General features: G+C 43.7%; 1 long non-coding RNA gene across 1 annotated transcript in view; it reads left to right on the forward strand.

The window, feature by feature from the left end:
* Positions 1-18,288, forward strand: part of LOC119961871 — a 48,421-nt gene extending 30,133 nt beyond the window's left edge. The window contains exon 2 of the long non-coding RNA XR_005459758.1: positions 18,007-18,288. This is a non-coding gene — a long non-coding RNA (uncharacterized LOC119961871). The remainder of the gene's footprint in view (positions 1-18,006) is intronic.
* Positions 18,289-19,514: the final 1,226 nt, after the last annotated feature.

Below are 19,514 nucleotides of genomic sequence, written 5' to 3' on the forward strand. Positions count from 1 at the left end.
GCTCGCTCACACCCATCACCTGCAAGGTGTGCGCGGGGAGGGGGAGATGCCAGGAGAGATGGGCCAAGGGTTCGGAGGTCGGCCCACATTGCTGAAGAAAGTAACAGAGGCGTAATATTGGTTGCGTTCAAGGATTTTTAATGTGTAATACAATTCCCCCCTCTTCCGATGGTGCCGTTCCACTCTCCCCACGACCCTCTCACCACCGATCTATCCCCCCCACCCCACCCTAGCCCCCCTCTCCCAGAGCCCATAGTGATCCTCAATGTGCTTGGCCCTGATATCTCGGTGTCTCCCCAGGATGCACATCTGAGGTGGAGGCAGCCAGCTATTTATCTCGTCCAGTGGCCTTCGATGCCCCTGGCGGACTTTCTCTGGGGCCAGAGGGCTCCGTCGCAGTTGTTGACGGCACGTACACAGCCATGCCACACTGTCCCATGTGCTGACCTCAGGATACGGCTTCATCAGACGATTGGAACCCGGGAGAGCTGGTGGTTGCCGTCGCCACTCCATGGGACGAGTGTGGGTTGGCACCCACTGCCCTCCTCCCAACGGTGCCCATGTGGCCCTGGGGTTCACCTTGGGATGGAGGGGCAGCTGGTTCGAGCCATCTGAGAGCGGGACATGTCCCGCAGCATCTGACCAAGGTCAGCCTGGTACTAGGTAACATCCCCAGCGTGTTGGACATTCTGCCGAGACCCTCAGCCATGGCCATCACCCACTGCGGAGTGCCTTGGACAGCTTCACTCATGGTGCCGACGTTGTGCACCAGACTCTCCACTGCAGTGGTCACCCAAGCAGTATTGGATTCGATGCCTCGCATTGCCGGCAACATCTCCTGCGTCCGTATCCTCTGGGACTCTTCCAATCGGCTATGGACCTACTGGTATGTCGCTGACATTCTCTGAATGTCCTGAATGCACCTGAACGTCTCCATCATCTCCGGGTAACCCTGTACTAGAAGCTCAGCAATTGGATGGGTTCTAGCTGGGTCCTGGGATCCAGGAGACTTCTGATGACTGTCTCCCCTGGGGGTTCCTGCCTCCACCTGATGTACATCAGCAGCTGTGTGGTTCTCACCAGATTGTGTCCCAGAAGCCTGACCACTAACATTTCCCACCGAGGTGCGTGTATCTGTGATGGTGGAGGGTGGGGATGACAGCTGTATTGCATCGATCGCTTCCTCGCAGCTTTCCTCTGAGGTGTTCTCCTGGGAGGCTGGAGAGGGGACCACCCGAGATTTACGTTTGACAGGTCCTATGGGTGGGGTTCGGTGGTTCCTCACCTCTGCGGCTTCTGCCAACCTCCGCATTAGTGACCGCTCAGTCCTCAGCCATGCCTTTCACCTCCAGGGCTGGTGAGGATTCTTAAGTCCAGTCTGGGCCCTCTCCTGACAGTTACATGACAGCTTCTGCTGCGGAGACACAGAGAGGACATCATTAGTCACCGAACAGGCGCCAGAATGTGGCAGCTAAGGGCTTTTCACAGAAACTTCATTGTCGCCTACTTGTGACAGTGAGTGATTATTATTAATATTATTATTATTAGTCACATGCGTGGTTCACAGTGGTAGGGGTGTGTGTGAAGGGTTGGGGGATTAAAGGGAGAGGGGGTGAAAGGAGGGTTATGGGCTGCATGGAATGTTGTAGGGGGTGCTTGGGTGGCGCCGGAAAGGTCTCGGTGAGGGGTTGTGGGCACCATTGGTGTCAACTCACCCGTGCTGCCCGGTGTAGGTCGTTGGCCTTTTCACGGTACAGGAAGCCAGTCCTCCTCGTCACACTCCCCGAGCTTACAGCCGCCGCCACCTCGCCCAAGGCACCACTGGCTGCCTTGTGGCTCACCTTCTGTGACCCTCGGGGGAACAGCACATCCCTCCTCGCCTCCACTGCGTCTGGGAGCCTGGTTAGGTCCACATCGTTGAATCTGGGGGCCAGTGTTCTTGGTGCCATGGTGCGAGCTGACTGGGGTTGGCTATTCAAGACCTGTTTAAGTGCTGCTCGACCTTGTTCAGGGGGGGGGGGGGGGAGCGTGATGATGCCGAATCAGCTGGTCAGCCTTAATTTGCAGCGAGAAACCCTTGAGACCTCGTGAATAATAGAATCTACAGGGCAGAAGGAGGCCATTCGGCCCATTAAGTCTGCATCGGCGCTTGAAAAGATCACCGCACTTAAGCCCATACCTCCACCCTAACGCCATTGCCCAGTTAGACCACCCAACCTTTTTGGACACTAAGGGCAATTTATCATGGCCAATCCACCTAACCTGCACATCTTTGGACTGTGTGAGGAAACCAGAGCACACACAGGGAGAATGTGCAGACTCCGCACAGACATTGATCCAAGCCGGAATCGAACCTGGGGAGCTGAGAAGCAACTGTGCTAACCATTGTGCTTCCATGCTGCCCTTGTTAACTTGGTTAAGTTGACCAATTAACATTGAATACCGTTGCCAGCCTTGCTGGACTGAGTGCCAGGAAGCCTGCGGCAGTTGCCGCTCGCTTCCATACTTAGAAATGTGTCCGGAGAGGGCAGCACAGTGGCACAGTGGGTAGCACTACAGCCTTACGGCGCTGAGGCCCCAGGTTCGATCCCGGCTCTAGGTCACTGACCGTGTGGAGTTTGCACATTCACCCCGTGTTTGAGTGGGTTTCGCCCCCACAACCCAAAGATGTGCAGAGTAAGTGGATTGGCCACGCTAAATTGCCCCTTAATTGGAAAAATGAATTGGGTACTCTAAATTTTAAAAAAAGGAATGTTTCCGGAGAATCTCGCCCAGTATCTTTTCGAGTAGTTTTACTAAAAAAGCACAGCAGTATTTCAACATGGTAAAATATCCCCAAGTGCTTCGTGTACAATGTCAATAAAATCACCAAACCGTGTAACAAGATGATTAAAAGCTCTGTCAAAGATGTAGGTTTTACAGGTTGACTTCAGAGAGATGAAGGTCGGGAGGGTATTCTGGAGCTTATGACTCAGGCAGTTGAAGGTATGATCTTCGATCATGGAGCAACTAAAACCATGATGCTCAAGTGGCCAGAATTGGAGGGGCACAGATATCTCAAAGGATTGCAGGGCAGGAGGAGATACAGAGGTAAGGAGGAGTAAGAAGGAATCAAAAGCAAGGGTAAGAATTTTAAAATTGAGGCATTGTTTAATGAGGAGCCAGTGTAGATCAGCGAGCACAGGAGTGATGGCTGAACTGGACTCAGTCTAGTTATGACACAGGCAACAGAGTTTTGGATGACTTCAAGCTTATGGAGGTTGGAACATTGGATTGGATTGGATTTGTTTATTGTCAGGTGTACCGAGGTGCAGTGAAAAGTATTTTTCTGCGAGCAGCTCAACAGATCATTAAGTACATGAAAAGAAAAAGAAAAGAAAATATATAATAGGGGAACACGAGGTACACAATGTAACTACATAAGCACTGGCATCGGGTGAAGCATACAGGGGTGTAGTGTTAATGAGATCAGTCCATAAGAGGGTCGTTTAGGAGTCTGGTAACAGCGGGGAAGAAGCTGTTTTTGAATCTGTTTGTGCGTGTTCTCAGACTTTTGTATCTCCTGCCCGATGGATGAAGTTGGAAGAGTGAGTAGGCCGGGTGGGAGGGGCCTTTGATTATGCTGCCCACTTTCCCAGGCAGTGGGAGGTGTAGATGGAGTCAATGGATCGGAGGCCGGTCGTATGATGGACTGGCTGTGTCCACAACTCTCTGAAGTTTCTTGCAGTCTTGGGCCAAGCAGTTGTCATACCCGGCTGTGATGGAGCTGGATAGGATGCTTTCTATGGTGCATCTGTAAAAGTTGGTAAGAGTTAATGTGGACATGCCGAATGTCCTTAGTTTCCTGAGGAAGTATAGGCGCTGTTGTACTTTCTTGTTGGTAGCGTTGATGTGGGTGGACCAGGACAGATTTTTGGAGATGTGTATCCCTAGGAATTTGAAACCTCTAACCATCTCCACCTTGGCTCCGTTGATGCTGACAGGGGTGTGTACAGTGATTTGCTTCCTGAAGTCAATGGCCAGCTCTTTAGTTTTGCTGGCATTGAGGGATAGATTGTTGTCGCTACACCACTCCATTAGGTTCTCTATCTCCCTCCAGTATTCTGACTCATCATTATTCAAGATCCAGCTACAATGGTTGTATCGTCAGCAAACTTGTAGATGGAGTTGGAACCAAGTTTTGCCATGCAGTCATGTGTGTACAAGGAGTATAGTTGGGGTAGGTACACAGCCCTGCGGGGCCCCGGTATTGAGGACTATTGTGGAGGATGTGTTGTTGTTTATTCTTATTGATTGTGGTCTGTGTGTCAGAAAGCCGAGGATCCAGTTACAGAGAGAGGAGCCAAGTCCTAGGTTTTGGAGCTTTGAAATGAGCTTGGCTGGGATTATGGTGTTGAAGGTGGAGTTGTAGTCAATAAATAGCAGTCTGATGTCGGAGTTCTTATTGTCGGGATGCTCTAGGGATGACTGTAGAGCTAGGGAAATTGTGTCTGCTGTGGACATTTGCGGCGGTACGCAAATTGCAGTGGATCAAGGCGTTCTGGGAGTATGGAGGTGATGCACTTCATGACATGGGATTCCAGCCAAGAATGTGTTGGAATAGTCAAATCTTAAGATTGAAAAAGTATAGTGGAGGGTTTCAGTAATGGATGATCTGAGACGGGTGGAGCTAGGCAATGTTACAAAGATGAAAATAGACCATCTTGCTGATGGTACAGATATGTGGACAGACGCGCATCTGGGGTCTAATTTGACTGGAGACTCTATTTGGCCTGATTAGTTGGTAGGATGAAGTAAATAATAGTGAAAAATATTGAAGATAACATGGCAAGTCTTACATCAGATTTCACGAATTACAAAATATTTAAGGACTATCGATAACAGATATAAGACAAGACAGGGCAGCGCGGTAGCATGGTGGTTAGCATAAATGCTTCACAGCTCCAGGGTCCCAGGTTCGGTTCCCGGCTGGGTCACTGTCTGTGTGGAGTCTGCACGTCCTCCCCCTGTGTGTGTGGGTTTCCTCCGGGTGCTCCGGTTTCCTCCCACAGTCCAAAGATGTGCGGGTTAGGTGGATTGGCCATGATAAATTGCCCGTAGTGTCCTAAAAAGTAGGGTTTAAAGGGGGGTGGTGGTGTTGTTGGGTTACGGGTATAGGGTGGATACGTGGGTTGGAGTAGATGATCATTGCTCGGCACAACATCGAGGGCTGAAGGGCCTGTTCTGTGCTGTACTGTTCTATGTTCTATAACAATTATGTCCTGGTTTATGGACCTTTAGTAATATTATTCCTGATTAATCACTGACCAGATTGATAAAGCAGAAATAAGCATTAATTATTCTTTATGCCAAGGGCTTTCCAATGCCACCCAAACACGAAGAAAGATTTTAAAAGCTATTTTAAGCAGTTGTTCAGCTAAATTTGAAAATAGTCTATTTTTAAACAACAAAATAAACTTATTCCATGAATGTTATGCTGCCAATCAGTAGAATCTAATCTTGCAAAGCCAAACCCATCTACTGAAATAAACAAAAAGCTTTCTCTGGTTATGCTGTTTGCGATCAAGGAATTTGCAAAAATAGTTGGAATATATCCTCTGTCTCATAAACCGATCCTTTTGGTTTGTGAGGGGAATGGACAACCACACATAATCATGAGATTGAGCTCTATTGTGCCATTGATAGAAGTCCGAAATTGCACAAGTATCAGCCAGGACCTTTCCAGCCACTTTAGGTGCACCCTGAAAGGCATGTCCTGAAAGGCAAGGCTACCCTGCACATCTTTTTGGGTTGTGGGGGTGAGATCCACGCAGACATGGGGAGAATGTGCAAACTCCACAAGGACAGTGACCCGAGGCCTGGATCGAACCTAGGTCCTCGGCGCCATAAGGCAGCAGTGCTAACCACGACGCCACCATACCACCATAATGCTAATATTGTGCACAGACTGCCGTTTTGGACCACACAGGCGTAGCCAACACCTTCAGGAAAACCCCTTAAAGGGCTAACCACCCAATTTTCTGGTGAGGTGCTTTTGATTTTCTTTTGCAGTTGCAAAGTTAGTGGAAGAACTGTGTTCTGTTTTATTGGAGGAGTTTTGCAACTTTTTGGATTTGCAGGGGTGTTCTGAATCTTCACAAGGTGGTCAGAGGAGTTTGGAGGCCTGCCGGGAGAAAGCCTGCATTAGTAATGGGGTCTATAGTTTCAATACCTTTTGGGCTCCATCATGATATACAAACGGAGCACAGCCAGCTGACAGGGGAAGCTGCGCATAGTGGAGAGAGCAGGTAAGCTCTCAATGGAAGGCCCTATCTCGTAGGATCTTTAGGAAGCACTTTTCTGATCTGCACCTCAGCCAAGAGCAGTGCATGAAGTTCTTGTGTTTCACCAAGCAGATTGAACCGTGCCACCTCCTACAACCAACCTGCAACAATGCAGCATGGTGAGGAAGGTGGTTGTCAAGATCACTGTACCCCGAAATATCTGCACCTGCAGATCTGCCCAGGTGGGAGTAGCTGACATTAGCAACAACTCACAATTCGCAGTAGACAACTGCATCAGAGACCACCTCCCCATCCCCCCTCCATCATGCTGAGAGAGAAAAGCAGATTATGCAGCGAATCAGCAATTCTAGTAATCTGTTGGAGGACAAGTTGACTGCTGTGAGACCCTCCTAACTCCTTTGAGTTCTGGTATACAGCCATGATGTCAGCATTTGAGCATGGCTCTCATAACCTCTGCCTAAGCTTCCAGCACAGCCCTGAGACCACAGAATCACATAATTATTGCAACACAAGGATATGCAATACCCCATTTGAGTCTGAACCTGTGGTTTAGACAAATTCAATATAACCCCCTTTCTTGTGATTTATGTCCCTATTAATAAAGCCTAGGAACTGTATGCTTTATTAACCATGCTCTCAACCTACCGTACCACCATCAATGACTTATGCATCCATGCACCCTGGTATCTTTGCTCCTGTATCCCCTTCAGAATTGTACCCTTTATATTGTCTTTCAATGTTCTTCCGACCAAAATCAGTTTGTTCACACTTCTTTAAATTAAATTTAATCTCCCGCTTTGCTGCCTTTTCACCTTGTTTATATATTTTTCAATGTTTACACGATTCACAGTTCACAATGCTTCCATGTTTTGTATCATCCTCAAATTTTGAAATTGCGCCATAATGTACACTAACATCTAGGTCATTAATATATATCAGGAAGAGCAAAGGTCTCAACAGTGACCCCTAGGGAACTCCACTGCAAACCTCCATGCAGTCTTGGAAGCATCCGTTTCCTGTCGCTCTGCAAATTTCATATCCGTGTTGCTACTGTCCCTTTCTTTCCATGAGCTATAACTTTGCTCACAAGTCTGTTGTGTGGCATTGCATCAAATGGAAGTCCATATACACCACATTAACAGAATTCCCCTCACCAACTCTCTCTGTTAACCCTCGATACACTCCAGCAAGTTAGTTAACAAATCCAAGCTGGCTTTCCTTAATTAATCCTCATATGCCCAAGTGACTACCTGTTTTCTGCCACCCTCACTTCTTGAAAAGGGAGTTTATATTTTCCACTTTCTAATGTGATGGAACATTTCCAGAACCTAGCAAAGTTTGGAAAAATAATACCAGCACCTCAACTACCTTATTAGCCATTTCTTTATGACCTGAGAAGAAAGTCCATCAGGACCTGGAGACTTGCCAACTCGCAAATCCATAAGCTTCCTCAGTACAGTTTCCTTAGTGGTTGTAATTTCAGTAAGTTCCCTTCTCCCCTCCACCTCCTGAATTAACACCTATTGCTGGAATATTTTTTGCATCCTCTATAGTGAAGACAGAAGCAAAATATTTGTTAATTTAATTTGCCATTTCCTAATTATCTACTACTAACGCCCTATTCTCCCTCTAGAGGACCAGCAATCACTTTACTTACTATTTTCCTGTTTAGATACCTATAGAAATTCTTGCTTTCCGTTTTTACATTTCTAGTTAGCTTTCTCTCATACGCTAATTTATTTCTCCCGATTAAACTTTTAGTCATTCTCTGCTATTCTTTTTCTTCTGACCAATCATCTGACCTGGCACTCATCTTTGCACAATTGTATGCTTTTTCCTTAGGTTTGATGCTTTCCTTAACTTCTTTAGTTGACCACGGATGAAAAAAGCCATGGACTTAAATCTGTACAGTGCAGAAGGGGGCCATTTGGTCCATCGAGTGTGTACTAACCCTCTGAAAGACCACCCCACCCAGGTCCACTCCCCCACTCTAGCCCAGAAAATGGATCAACATGTTTTCAGATGTTGAAGGCCTTAGTGAGGAAGGTGGGAAGTGGGAGAGATGTTATGTCTCCATGGGGGCCCAAGAGGCCATAAAAGATCACCCCGGGGAGGGAAACAAAGTAGATAGCCAGGGTGGTTAATTCCTAGAGCCTGGATCTGACTGTAATTCCAAGAAAAGGTCAGTGAGCTCACAATTGCTCAAGATCAGTGAAAGCATCTTTAAAGGACTCATTTCATCACCACCAACTCATGCTATTTAATAGTCATAGCTATGAACACAAACGTTTAGAAAATAGATATTTGACATTCAGCATTGCAATAAAATGAGAATATATTGATCAAATGTCAGAGATTATGGAGGTTCTAAAAATTGCCACCTATAAACATTATGCAACAGGAAAACTCCAGTAAAGTACCAATGATTCTTGATTAATAAGGGGATCAGGGGTTATGGGAAGAAGGCAGGAGAATGGGGATGAGAAAATATCAGCCATGATTGAATAATGGAGCAGACTCGATGGGCCGAGTGGCCTAATTTTGCTCCTATGTCTTATCGTCTAATGAATATAGTGTCTGAACACATCTCTTTTCATCAGGAGAATAAACAGGACAGACACCATAAGATTTTCCAACTTACATTTTGTTACAATCCCTATGGAGACAATATTTAAAAAGATTGAATTTCCCAGGATGGATTTGTTATGAATCCAACACCAACAGAGATCCTTTAATTACACCAGTTTTCCAGTGTTTTTTTTTTCTATTCTTTCTACCCTTCTTTTTTCATCTCTCATTGTAGTGACTAATTTTGTACTAGATTCTAGGAGGTTCTCCACAAATGGTACATTTAATACACAGGAATCTATGTGATGCAGGCGCTTCTCTAAAGAGGCTGAAGTGCAATATTATGGGAATTAGGATGGTCCTGTGTGAATTGAAACTGAAATGTGCTGGAAAGTTTTATACACTGTACAAAGACTAATACTATTTTCACTGCTGTCATGAAGGAATGTGGTACTGAAAGATTAAAGCTTTTATTATTCTTGTTGTTATGTACATGTACACTTTGTTTAATTTTCTAGCATTATTTCAGTCAATTTAAGACCATAAGACCATAAGACATAGGAGTGGAAGTAAGGCCATTCGGCCCATCGAGTCCACTCCGCCATTCAATCATGGCTGATGGGCATTTCAACTCCACCTACCAGCATTCTCCCCGTAGCCCTTAATTCCTCGCGACATCAAGAATTTATCTATCTCTGCCTTGAAGCCATTTAGCGTCCCGGCCTCCACTGCACTCCGCGGCAATGAATTCCACAGGCCCACCACTCTCTGGCTGAAGAAATGTCTCCGCATTTCTGTTCTGAATTTACCCCCTCTAATTCTAAGGCTGTGCCCACGGGTCCTCGTCTCCTCGCCTAACGGAAACAGTTTCTTTGCGTCCACCCTTTCTAAGCCATGTATTATCTTGTAAGTTTCTATTAGATCTCCCCTTAACCTTCTAAACTCCAATGAATACAATCCCAGGATCCTCAGCCGTTCATCATATGTTAGACCCGCCATTCCAGGGATCATCCGTGTGAATCTCCGCTGGACACGCTCCAGTGCCAGTATGTCCTTCCTGAGATGTGGGGCCCAAAACTGGACACAGTACTCCAAATGGGGCCTAACCAGAGCCTTATAAAGGCTCAGTAGCACATCGCTGCTTTTATATTCCAACCCTCTTGAGATAAATGACAACATTGCATTCGCTTTCTTAATCACAGATTCAACCTGCATGTTTACCTTTAGGGAATCCTCGACTAGCACTCCCAGATCCCTTTGTACTTTAGCATTATGAATTTTCTCACCGTTTAGAAAGTAGTCTATGCTTGGATTCTTTTTTCCAAAGTGCAAGACCTCACATTTTCTCACATTGAATTGCATCAGCCATTTCCTGCACCACTCTCCCAAACTGTCTAGATCCTTCTGCAGCCTCCCCACTTCCTCAGCACTACCTGCCTGACCACCTAACTTCGTATCATCGGCAAACTTCGCTAGAATGCCCCCAGTCCCTTCACCCAGATCATTAATATATATGGTGAACAGCTGCGGCCCCAACACTGAACCCTGTGGGACACCGCTGGTCACCGGCTGCCATTCCGAAAAAGAACCTTTTATCCCAACTCTCTGCCTTCTGTCAGACAGCCAATCCTCAAACCATGCCAGTAGCTCACCCCGAACACCATGGGCCCTCACCTTACTCAGCAGCCTCCTGTGTGGCACCTTATCAAAGGCCTTTTGGAAATCCAGATAGACCACATCCACTGGGTTTCCCTGGTCTAACCTACTTGTCACCTCCTCAAAGAATTCTAACAGGTTCGTCAGGCACGACCTCCCCTTACTAAATCCATGTTGACTTGTTCTAATCCGACCCTGCTCTTCCAAGAATTTAGAAATCTCATCCTTAACGATCGATTCTAGAATTTTACCAACACCCGAGGTTAGGCTAATTGGCCTATAATTTTCCATCTTTTCTCTTGATCCTTTCTTGAACAAGGGGGTTACAACAGCGATCTTCCAATCGTCCGGGACTTTCCCTGACTCCAGTGATTTTTGAAAGATCTCAACCAACGCTTCCGCTATTTCTTCAGCCACCTCCCTCAGAACTCTAGGGTGTAGCCCATCGGGGCCAGGAGATTTGTCAATTTTAAGACATTTTAGCTTTTTTAGCACCATCTCTTTTGTAATGGCAACCATACTCAACTCAGCCCCCTGACCCTCTATAATTTTTGGGATATTACTCATGTCTTCCACTGTGAAGACAGACGCAAAGTACTTATTAAGTTCTCCAGCCATTTCCTCGTCTCTCATCACTAGCCTTCCGGAATCAGTTTGAATTGGCCCAATGTCTACTTTGGCCTGTCGTTTGTTTCTTATGTATTGAAAGAAACTTTTACTATCATTTCTTATATTACTGGCTAGCCTGCCTTCATATTTGATCCTCTCCTTCCTTATTTGTCTCTTTGTTAACCTCTGTTTGTTTTTGTAGCCTTCCCAATCTTCTGATTTCCCAGTGCTTTTGGCCACTTTATAGGATCTCTCTTTTTCTTTGATACATTTCCTGACCGCCTTTGTCAGCCAATTTACAAACAATCTGAGCTTGAAATATGTAGTAGCAGTATCCTTCTCTTCCAGATTAGCTTGGTGAACAATTAGTGAGCTGCAGTGGATATGCACAATCTGGGACCATGTGTGCTAAGGACTGTGAGTTCTCTCAAACTCAGAACATTAAGTTAGGAAGGAAAATAATTTCTGTCGGACCAAGTACTTAAGTTAAACAATATAGGGCAGCAGGGTGATGCAGTGGTTAGCACTGCTGCCTCATGGCGTCGAGGTCCCAGGTTCGATCCTGGTTCTGGGTCACTGTCCGTGTGGAGTTTGTACATTCACCCTGTGTTTGTGTGGATTTCACCCCCACAACCCAAAGATGTGCAGGGTAGGTGGATTGGCCACGCTAAATTGCCCCTTAATTGGGAAAAATGAATTCGGCACTCTAAAAAATTTTTTAAAAGGTAAACAATATAATACTCAGAGATAGAATACATACAAAGTTGGAATTTGAAGAAAGCTTTTGGTGTAATTTCTAATGAAAGCACTATTCTGAATATTAATCATATAAACCATTAGAGTGCCAGTTGAAAAAAAGGAAACATAACATATACTCGTTTTGTTTTTCAAAATCTGATGAAAAGCAGACATATTGTTAGATATGTTATAGTGTTATTGCATATTATATGTATATGTGCCTATGTATTTATATAACAACATTTGAGCTTTCCTCTAAAACCAAGTGCACTTAATATGCTAATATGATACTGAATGATGGCCAGAACTATTACCTTCCCTTGCTGTTTCTCCAGGTCATATGCTTTGAAAAGCACTATCATGTTGTTGACCATGGAAATAGAGTGTATTATGGATTGAAAAAAACCATTATTTATACTGAAGTCTTACATTTTAGTCAGTGGGATGACACTTGGTGTGGCTGTGTTTGGTGTTCATTTGTACATTTTCTAGATGTCAAAAAACGGTATTTAGAGATGAAATGACCTACTGTATTATCTGTTCTTATACTAATTCCAGCAAAATAGCGTGACTTAAATATACATGGTTTTGTTGAAACTATATTGTCTCCACTTCTGTTAAATGAATAGAATGCGCCATGAAGTGTGATCGATACGGTTTTCAACAAAGGCCATATTTATGTCCAACTTTGTCAACAGTAAGTTCTCAGGCCGTCCTCATCTATGAACTGAACTGGGTAACTCTTTACTTTCAAGTTTATATGTGTAGATCAGATGGTTGGTGGGAACGCTATGTAGGGCACAAAACTTGTTGCAATAAAAAATGCACAGACAGAATGTATTTTTGTAGTGTAACAATCCATTCCATGTTTTTCCCCTGACCCTAGTGCTGTCTGATTATCACTAGGGCTGTTTGTTTACAAATTGATATTTCTGGCTGACCCTATATACTGTATCTGTTGAAGATCAAGTACCTATTCGTTATTTTTAAACGTCAAGCAAGCAGATTAATCGCAGTTGAAAACATTATGTTTGCACAATATTGGCTGTACACGAGTTGTTTAAAATATTTTCAAGATTGTAGAAGCTTGACAAGTATAACACACAATTGGGACCCACTAGTTTTTTTTTACTACTCGTAACTTCTAATACTTAGACAAATGTTAGTTTAGCTCATATCCTTTGGTGAAATGTAAAATTATTAACAGCGTCATCAAAATGTAAGGACGGAGGGGCAGCACGGTGGCCTAGTGGTTAGCACAACTGCCTCACGGCGCTGAGGTCCCAGGTTCGATCCCGGCTCTGGGCCACTATCCGTGTGGAGTTTGCACATTCTCCCCGTGTCTGCGTGGGTTTCGCCCCCACAACCCAAAAAAAAATGTGCAGAGTAGGTGGATTGGCCACGCTAAATTGCCCCTTAATTGGAAAAAATAATTGGCTAATCTAAATTTTAAAAAAAAAATGTAAGGACGGTAACATTGTGAAAACTGTTGATCGCCGGGTGAATTGTGTTTTTTAAAATTGCGTGACTAAATAAATGTAAATAATGCTTCGCGCTATTCCTTCGGCTTCTGAGATTTAAATTAGATTATAAGCATCATGTTGGAAAGAGATTTGTACTTTGCGTGTATGGATAATTGATGGGACCGGTCCTGTTAATTATTGCAACGACGGGGAACAATTACAAGTGAATCTGTTTTTCCGAGAGTGAAGGGCTTCGATTACTAACCATCTGCAATTCAACTTGAATCATTCAAATACGTGAACAAATTACATCCGAACTGACAAACTAGGAGCAGGCGAGGCCACTCGGCCCCTCGAGCCTGCACCGCTGTTTAATAAATTCATGGCTGATCTGAGTGTAACCGCAACCCCACATTGCTGTCTGCGCCGCAGATAACCTTTCAGCCCCTTGTTGTTCAGGAATCTTACTCGCTCTGCCTTTCAAATATTCAAACACCTGGAGAATCTTTAGGCACTGGTCATTTTCATCGCTCCCGAATTGAAATAGACGGGGAAAGAAGTTGTGTTTATTCTGTTCTATTTAGGATAAAGGACAACGATGACGAGTTTTAACATATTAGCTAACCTCATTGAATTAGGTCCTGCAAATATAGATTATAATGATTTCACTCTTCCATTCCATATTAGAATATTAATAAGAAATAAATAATTTGTATTCATTCAATGCCTCCCTGACCTCAGGGCGTCCCAAACTTAAATGGCCTGTGGTCACTTTTGTGATTTGGGGAAAGGCAGTAGTTAAGTTGCGCACAGTGAGGTCCCAGGGATGGGCAGTCAGATCGTGGTGAAATTTGTCCTGCTCCTACAAGTCTGATTTTAATGGTGCGGATTGATGGATAAACATTAAACACTGGAGAACGCCCCTGTCCCTCCTGTCCCTCCTCGTTCAGTGCCATCAAAAGTTTCGGGTGTACCTGAGAAGGCAGCTAAGCGTCGGTTGAACATCGCTGACAGAACAGCGTGGCACTTATTGCTGCATCGTGCATTGTGCTCGGAGTCCTAGAGTGGGGCTGTATCCTTCATTGTTCTATCTCAAAGGCTGCTCATGAGCCAAGGCTAACATTTATTTGGTACCAGGTAAATAATGTTGAAACTCTGATCGAAGTTATTTGGATCCATTTTCTTTAACGAACGACTAAGCCGCATAATAACGTGGTAATGATGAATAGCCACAGTTGACCATTACAAGAGCCAGACAGTTGCAATAGGCTTTCTGACTAAGCATTGAGTCGACCCGAATAGATTCCATTCCATTATTCTAGCGGGAAGCATTGCTTTCCTAGTTTTCTATACATTTCTCCAACTGCAGTTACTATTCTGGATTCTGGTGGCTGTAGTGTAAGAGTGTGATTTCATGCGGCATTAAACAATTCATCCCGGCGCCTTGTTTGCTGTAACAGAGGAGTACCGACTGGAAAGCAGGCACCCTGGCCCGTGAAGGAGCATTTCTTTATGAATTTTGTGATTTTCAATAAGCGCATTAGAACAAGCTTCACACATTTAAAAATGAATATTCCCAAGATTGTATACAGTTAAAAATCATTTAATATCCAAATGGTTGATTGTGCATCTAAAACAGAAATTTAGCTGAACTTACCTGGTGATTTTTCTTAACTAGAAATAACTGCAAATTATCTTCGATATAGTGCAGTAACACAGACAATATGGAAAATTCGGGAAACGAACTATTGCAAGTAATGTTGCAAACATTGTTAGAAACACTTGTTTAGAGTTCGAATGCTCTTATTTGACTGTTAAGTGCATGAAACTAGAAAGTATTTCTGAACGATAAATGTCAGCTACGACCAACCCATTTAAGTTAGTAAATACGAAGCACATTCCTAAATCTAAACCCGGTGACAAAAACTTACTTTTCGTTTTATACATGTTTGTGCTGGGGATTGAATTGTTTTCGCTTTTGGCATCCGGTGTCAGCATCAAACACTTCCAGGTCGGAATTAAAGCTTATTTCTATTTTGTCCCAACAGCGTGTGCTGTTGCGCGAAGATTATTAGTTTCTCCATTTCCCACACTAAAATTCATGGCTTCTCGGAATGAGCTGCCAATTAGTGCCCAATTAGAGACAGTTTTGTGGTACACGTCCGTGCCAACTGGATACTGAATGGAGACTGCCCAAACTCTCTTTAGCCTGGCCCCTTACAAGCTCATTACATCTGACAGCACTGGGGTTGCGTTTAGGTGAAAGGCCAATGTCTGATCAACGGGACCAACCCTTTCCCACAAAACTTCACATGTCTGATGAATATATGTCGTTTGGAAAGTGAATTGACAGGTTAATGCATCCTGGCTGTTTTACTTTAAATGTTTAATATACCTCAGAAAGGAAAGAACGGTAACATTCTCGCGCGAAATATGGACTATCCAGGTCTAACTTGATAATACTTGAGGAATCACTTCATTTAATAAGTCTATCATTCAAAATAATTTGTAGACTTAAATTGACAACGGCGAGTGAGATAAGCACACGTTCCTGTGTGTGCCTGTTGTGAACCAGAACGCTCTATTCGGGGTGAACTGTATGAAACATGTAAACGTTTGCCAATGCTTGCAAAGAAAGGAGGCAAAGATATGTGATTCAAAATTGATTGTAAAATGCGAAATAGATCGGACTTTGTTCCAATCACGTTGTTTTCGATTCCAAAGATTCATTTCGCGCAAGGAATTATGAAGCCCTGGAAATCTTCGTGCAGTTTAATGATGATGCACTTGGGCATTTTGGTAGGCAGCGAATCGCAGTGTTCCAGCATATTCAGGTATCATTCCTTTGCCACACTATCATTAGGTCGCACCTGATAAAATGTAGCCGATTTAATTTATTTTTAAAAATCTGTGCGAGGGACATGCAGAGCGTTGTCACCTCACGCCTGTGAACTTCTGTTAAATGAACGTTTGATCGTTCATTAAGGGAGGCATATACAGGGTGTACTTGATTTTCCGGTGATTGACATTTTAAAATATATCCATCATTTGGGGCACTGGCGCCTGGCATATTTTTATGCAAAGGTCTTTGCAAAATGTGAAATGACAGCTTTGCGTTTCGCAGATATTAAACTGATTGTCGGAAGGAACTTGGTTCCCGTAAGTACACTAACACAGCAAAATCTGAATCAATCCGTACATGATCGGAATATACATTATTCAATATAAGATTTCAACCCTCTGCTAGGCAAAATGCAAACACCCCTCTTATAGAAAACACATACTAAATATAACCAAACTACCAAACGTCCCTTATAAACCTCCGCACGTTTAGGACACTGATCATAGAACATAGAACAGTACAGCACAGAACAGGCCCTTCGGCCCTCGATGTTGTGCCGAACAATGATCACCCTACTCAAACCCACGTATCCACCCTATACCCGTAACCCAACAACCCCCCCCCCCCCCCCCCCTTAACCATTAGTTTTGTTTGTCCTGTATTTCTTTTTTTAATTAAAAAAAATCCTTTATCAGAGTTACAAACTTAGAGCTCAGAGTGTGGACAGGGACAAACCCCTGATCCAGCTCCTTGCGTGCTCCAAAAAACAATTAAAATTAAATCCAATTCATGGTCCCCACAAGAGAGACATATCAGATCCAGGCACCTGACCTCACACTTATCGTGGTCAAAAGGCCGAGAGCGATGTTTACCTTGTTTTTCAAGTTCTACTTTCTTTAGCTGTATCGATGCTAATGATTTTTTAATAATGCTGATTTTCCATATTGACTCGTTTAGTCTACGTTTGGCATCAGTGTTTAACCAAGTTTAGCATATTCTGGTAAATAGGTGTTGTGCTTGTTAGGGCACGTCTCTAGGTTGGACTGAACTGAATTGCTTCTGTACCTGATATTGTGCAATACTAGTACTAATCCCAGGAGCAGAGGCAGATACACCAATCAGGTGCCTCAATGCAAGATGCTTATAATAAATGAAGTTTGCCATGGTCCTGGCAGGTTAACTACTCAGTTTCTTCATGGTTAATTGTTATAGAGCGAATCTAAAATGTGCTATTCGACCAATAGGAATGGCGATGGCGTTTTCTTGGAAACCATTCTAGAGGAGGAATCAAGTATAACCATTGATTTATAAAAAACTTTCTTAGAAACCGTGTCCTGAGCTTCAACTCCAATAGAAACAGCATCGATGGTTGTTTCTTACGGCAGATCAGCGCCATGCACACAAAAATCTGTTTCAAAGGGTGAAATGGAGCGACTTAAAGAAACATGCCCGAAAGGTGTATCACAAGGAATGGCGTGATTATGACAAATTGCAGCATCGTTTTTCAGTGATGTCCCCACTGCTAGTTACAGAGCCGGATCAAATTTAGACTGAGTAAATGTTCTGTTTATATAATCCCTATTTCAATAATCCACGCAGAGATCAACTCTGGCAATATTGTATTGGAAACAATTCATAAGAATGTTAATCGGCAATGGTTGATTCCTACCCAGTTACTGCTTGACGTTTGTTTTACTTCAGGGAAATGTATTTCAAAGAGAAAGGTATAAATAGCAAATTGTTAAATGCAATTTGAAATACTCGCAAAACATTGAAATTTAACTGTTCTTCAACTGTTCACTAGAATACGCATATATTCCGATTAAAACACGTTTTCTCGTTGCAGGCGCCCTTAAAACACGGCAGGGACCCGTTTGTTGAAGAAATCAAAGTTCAGAAACATCTAACGTTGGATCCAGGAGTGTTTCGCTTTACGTCTGATGCATTGTGTTAAACGGCCCTGAAGTCACTTGCATTCGATACATTTTTAAAAAGACCGCGTCCTGAAATACGCACTGTTACCGACTGTGTCCTACAGAGCTGGTGTAATAGCGAGCCTGTCATTGAATTGATGGCATTGGCCTTCGCCAGTTTGCTGGAAGCACAATAAATGTTTACGTCAAACCAATGTTAACAGGCGCACTGTATTCCATGATATAGTTTATCTCGAAGCATGTTTACAATTTGATTTCTCTGTCACCAAGTTGAATTTCCGGCCTCCTAAATTTACTTGGAGCACATTAATGTGCATGGTCATTGAGGAGCACAATGTAACAGCTAATTATTCAAAGAGAGCCTCAATCCGGTGACAATGACAATATAGATAAATACCAAAATAAACAAGCCGCATACATGGTTCGTCACACTCAGTATTTGGAGAATCTGCATATTAAACCAGCGGAGAGCCAATGTGTGGCGGCTACTCAGCAGCATCGCCCCACCCGTTGTTCCAATTGGCTGGAAAGTGCTGCTACACCTGTCAATTATGTTCGCCCTGATGTTTATATTCATGAACTGCTTCTCGGGAAACTGATAAATTAAGCAAAACGGAGAGTGATTGATATGAACTGATTTTCTGAATGCTGTTGCAGTCCTTTTTGTGCCATAGACCCACTTTATTGGCTGCAGCACGCCTTCCATACAGCATTGGGCGAAAGTGTTACAGCGGCCAAACTAAAACAACATGATTCCAGCTCCAACATCTACGTCCCAAGTGTATATAGAATCAGTGCGAGAACCAGCCAATTGTCTGGTTCGAAATGATATGTTTTTAATCGCAACGAACGAAATCTAGAGTAACCTAGTTTTTCAATACACTAGAATGTGGGGAGCGGTTAGCTCAGTTGGTGAGGTGGTATGTGGATGAGGTTGAGACCCTATTCCAGCAGAGGCAGACTCGGGACCTGCCTCCCCATCCTACCCAGTAAAAAATCATGGCAAATTGCTCAAGCAGGCGAACATTATGAATTCGAGAAGAAAAATGTTATGGGGACACACAGTAATATAGGCAATATCAGGGGAAAGTCCTTATTGTTTGCGGTGAACGGGTAGATTAGTGGCATATTAATTGTGCGTCAGTCATAAAGCAACATTAAATATTCATTTATGCAGTACTACAATGAACTTTGACCTTTAAGACTGTCTAAAGGAAAGAAGTGCGCATTACTTTAGTTTATGTATTCAAACGTTGAAAACAAATTGTTGGGGAAAGGATACGTATGTATTCCATCATGTTATTTAAAAACCTGTACTAATACATTCATTGCAGTAACAATGGAAGACTAAGGATCGATCCAGATCGTTTAGCTTTCTCATGAACTTTCAGTGAACCTGGCGCTTGGGGGTGGGATCGGT

This window comes from Scyliorhinus canicula, chromosome 2, assembly GCF_902713615.1.
Source record: "Scyliorhinus canicula chromosome 2, sScyCan1.1, whole genome shotgun sequence".
NCBI classification, from domain to species: Eukaryota; Metazoa; Chordata; class Chondrichthyes; order Carcharhiniformes; family Scyliorhinidae; genus Scyliorhinus; species Scyliorhinus canicula.